Here is a 4,744-nt window from a genome sequence, read left to right as displayed (position 1 = left end):
GATGTTAGACTGGGTGTCAAATATACCTCATACCAGATAATTTACAATATATGTAATAGTTGTGTTTCAATTTATATTTTGAGAGAAAGTTATTTCTTTTTTTAATATCCAATCAGGTTTATGTAATAATAAGATCATAATTTACAACATGCCAATACAATAGTTTCAGAACCAAGTAATAAAGAAAATATTCTAACCCAATTTATCTATTTTGTAAAAACCTTTGCTTGGTTGTATAACCATGCAGGGTCTGACTTTTCCTCATCGTCTGACTCCATGATGAAGCTCCTTTGCCTCCTCCTCCCTGACCTTCTTCCTCCTCCAACTCTAGCTCCACCTCTCTATTCCTGCCCAATCACAGACCTATCACTGCCCTAATGTGATTGGACAGAGAAAATGTTGCAACATTTGTGAATGTAGCTACTTAGTAGAATCATCTTATTAGATTAAACTTTTTTAAAATTTTATTTTCAAGACAGTTTTAGATTGTCTTATCAGGAAATCGTGGGCTTATTGTTCCAGGTGAATGTCGCTTAAGAGAACATGCCATACTATGACAACACAGAGACTCTACTGAGTGATCACTCACACGAGTGTCCAGTGGGTTCAGAGTAAAAAAACTCAATTCAGATAACAGGCAAAAGACCAGACTCCCAGGACAGCTTTTGTTCCTCAGAGTAAAGCTTTGTGGTTTTGTTCTATCAAATGACATTAAACCAATGCTCTTTTTTTTAAAATGTTGCTTTTACCTTCGCAGTAAAGGTTTTTTTGTTTTGTTTTTTTGTTTTTTGTTTTTTGTTTTTTGTTTTTTGAGACAGGGTTTCTCTGTATAGCCCTGGCTGTCCTGGAACTCACTCTGTAGACCAGGCTGGCCTTGAACTCAGAAATCTGCCTGCCTCTGCCTCCCAAGTGCTGGGATTAAAGGCGTGTGCCACCACTGCCCAGGTACCTTCACAGTTTTAGTATGTGGATTGGTTTGGATCTGATAGTTATTAAATAGCCTGCAGTCATAAGGTATTTATATGATGTTCGTTCACATCGAAGTGATATTATCCTCACATAACTTTACAGAAGACACAAATGATCCTCACTGGGAATCCTGTGGTTTCTTTCCCTTGAGAAGGTCCTACTCACTGGTCAAGTTAAAGAGATCTTATACCAGGACCATGGAAGCAATAACATATGTTCAAATCAAAGCCAGGGCCCACACCTTCGGTGTTGTCAGTTGTGGGCTCTGATTTGCACAGGGGTATTGTAACGTTTGTGACTTTGGACATAGAGTTGTGTGGTAATGTCCTGTTTCTTAATTCACCTTTGCTCATCACCGACTTGGTGGACACGGGGTTTGAGGTAATTCCCTGCTGTTGCCAGCTTTCAACATATGATGGTGCAAGGCCACCACAGAGTCCCTTTCAACTTCCCAACTGAGTAAGGGAAGGAGCTGCAGACCCAGGAGAGCGACTGTGAGCTTCTCCTGGGCGAGAGTGTTATGCTATCCCTAAAGCCATGTTGTCATTGGAAAAACCCACTTCTTACATCTGCGTTCACCGCACAGACTTCAATCTGTTTCCTTGGCTTTTCCCCTTCAGCCTAGTTTGGCTTTGAGTTGACCATGTCTTCAAGGATGACCTTAAACTCATGATCTTCCTGCCTTTAGCTCCCAAGGGCCATGATTGACAGGATTATGCCACCACACCCAGCCTTAGGGAGTACTCCAGGTTATGAAACCCGGGGTTTCATAAATGCTAGGCAAACATTCTGAGCTCTACTCAAGGGCTTCATGTCCCTAGCTTCACTCTGTTTTTGCTGTATCACGTTAAGCCAGTTCCCCATTTGAAGCAGTTTAGGATTTTGTGGTGTCAATAGTCTACTTTTTGTGTTTTCTTTAGCATCCTGGGAAGACTCTTCCAGGCTGCGCTCCACAAATTCACAGCAGCTAGAAGCCCTCAGCAGAGAAGGGATCTTTTCGTCTGAGGAGTGTGTAAAAGGGGAAAGTGGGACAACTAAATTCCTAGAACTTCAGCGGGGGGGGGGGGGGGGGGGGTGTGAGCAGACGCAAGAGAAGAAAACCAGTGCTCAAACTCAATGTAAGGCTTTCTGGTGTAGAAGTACATCTTTTCTAAACTAGAGTCAGGGATTCATCTAAAGTGAACAAAGGATATGAGTGTAAAGATGTTTCACCTATTTATAAAAATGACACTCCCAGAGAATAAATAACTGCCGTTAGAAACCCACTTAAGGAAGATCTGACTTCTCTCATTTGAAGTTATTCTTGGACCCTTTATCAGTCTGTAAAAATATAGGCTTGGGCTGGCAAGATGGCTCAGCAGGTAAGAGCACTGACTGCTCTTCCAAAAGTCCTGAGTTCGGATCCCAGCAACCACATGGTGGCTCACAACCACCCATAATGAGATCTGACGCCCTCTTCTGGTGCGTCTGAAGACAGCTACTGTATATTATGCTGCAGCAAGTGGAGCAAGCAGGGCAGGAGCAGTGGGAACATCCTGAGTTCAATTCCCAGCAGTCACATGATGACTCACGGCCATCTGTACAGCTACAGTGTACTCATACACATAAAAATAAATAAATAAATAAATCTTAAAAGAAAAGAATATGGGCTTTTGCTGGGCAGTGGTGGCTCACTCCTCCAATTAATTTTATGTGTATGAGTACACTGTAGCTGTACAGATGGCCGTGAGCCATCACGTGTGTGGCTGCTCTAAGCCCTGCTCGATCCAGCTCGGTTCGCTCATTGTAATTCACTGTAGCTGTCTTCAGACGCACAGGAAGAGGGCTCAGGAAGAGTCTGATCTCATTACCGGTGGCTGTGAACCACCATGTGGTTGTTGGGATCTGAACTCGGGACCTTTGGAAGAGCAGTCAGTGCTCTTACCCACTGAGCCATCTCCCCAGCTGGTGGCTCACTGCTTCAATTCCAGCACTTGGGAGGCAGAGGCAGGTGGATCTCTATGCATTCACAGCTGGCCTGTTATACAGCAAATTCCAAAGTGACACAGAGAAACCCTGTCTTGAAAAACAAACAAACAAACCAAAAAAAAAAAGAAGAATGTGGACTTTTGTGCAGAGTCTAAGAGCTGAGCTCTATGTAAAAGGCCTGGCTTACTCGTTATAGTATGTCTAGATTTTTCTGTTCGTTTTAAAGTATATAACAATTGTGCATGGCAATGGATTTCATTATGACATTTCTAGCTATGCATATACAATTCTTTGATCGTATCTCCCCTCACAATCTTACCCCTCCTGCTTTGCTTTGATCAGTTCTGAAGAGGATGACAGCGTTGCAAAAAGAAGTTTCCAGAAATGAGCATTGAGCAACAGTCTCATCAACACTTCAACAGCTGGTTCGGCAAAGTCATATCTGCAGAAAGATCAGTTTCTGCTACATACGAGCCGCTGAGAAGATAAACCGAGATGTCTTCAGGTGAGGATTTAAAAACCCCATCTTCTTTCACAAAGAACTTTAAAAACAAAAAAACCCAAAAAAATCCTTTTCCCCAGAAAAGAGCAGGTCTCTCAGAAACATCAACAGAACTCAACCCTACACGATACAGTAAGAGGAGGCACAAACTCTGACACCAAGGCTGGGTGAGGCAACCCAGGAGAAGGAAAAGGGTACCAAGAGCAGGCAAGACAGCCAGAGATACCCTCACGCCCACTCTTGAGACCCCACCCAAAAGAGCAAGTCAGTAACCATCTTATATAAGTAAAGGACTTAGCACAGACCCATGCAGGCTCTGTGATCGCTGCTCCAGTGTCTGACAGCCTCTATGCGTGTGCCCTGTTTAGTTGATTCCACTCTCCTGGTGTTCTAGATCCTTCCAGCTGCCACAGAGTTCCTTGGGCTCTGAAGAGAGGGACCTGCTGACAACCTCCAACCTGGGCTCTTTCTCCACTTCATGTCTGGCTGTGGGTCCAAAGACAGATGTTGTTCAGTTTGTTTGCTGGGACAACTAGAGCCAGTTCAAATTTACATCTCTTACAGTGTGCAAATGCACCAAGAGAGTGTTTTCACTTATTAAAGTTTTTGTTAAAATTAAAATAAAATAGTATCATTTCCAGAACTGTAGATAAGGGTGAAATTTAACCAACACCAAAATAATATGATGTCCTCCGTTCGTTTTCTATACTTAATGTAAATCATGAATGGGAAAATAAATGAACTAAAAAATTGCTTTTTTAATATTTTTGAGATTTCTTTTTCTTTTTTTTTTTAATTTCTATTTATTTTTCTTTTCTGACAACAGAGATCAGAAGAGACATCAGGTACCCTTGCAGCTGGAGTCACAGACAATTGAGAGCCACCATGTAGGTGCTGGGGACCGCACTCTGGTCCCCTGGAAGAGCAGACAGTTCATTAGCCCGTTTATTAGCTGAATAATTTAGTTTGGAGTATTTAACTTTTAGAGTTGTTTATATATTTCAGACATTAACTCCAGTAGCTGGCAAATTCTTTTCACATCCTGTATTTCTTCCTTCTATATGGATTGTTCATTTTGCTATGCTTTTTTTGGCTTTTTCATTTTATGTAACTCGGTCAAACCCTGAGTTCATTTCTTCTGCTGCTAGAGTTAGACTCAGAAAGGTTTTGCCTATGTTTATATCTTGAAGTGTTTTCCTTAAGCAGTTCCAAGGCTTCAGGTCTTGCATTTAGACTTTTGAATGTGTGTGTGTGTGTGTGTGTGTGTGTGTGTGTGTGTGTGTATGTGTGTTATATGCATGTATA

This window comes from Mastomys coucha, unplaced genomic scaffold, assembly GCF_008632895.1.
Source record: "Mastomys coucha isolate ucsf_1 unplaced genomic scaffold, UCSF_Mcou_1 pScaffold2, whole genome shotgun sequence".
NCBI lineage: Eukaryota > Metazoa > Chordata > Mammalia > Rodentia > Muridae > Mastomys > Mastomys coucha.
The sequence above is the reverse complement of the archived record's forward strand: the minus strand, read 5'-3'. Positions refer to the sequence as shown.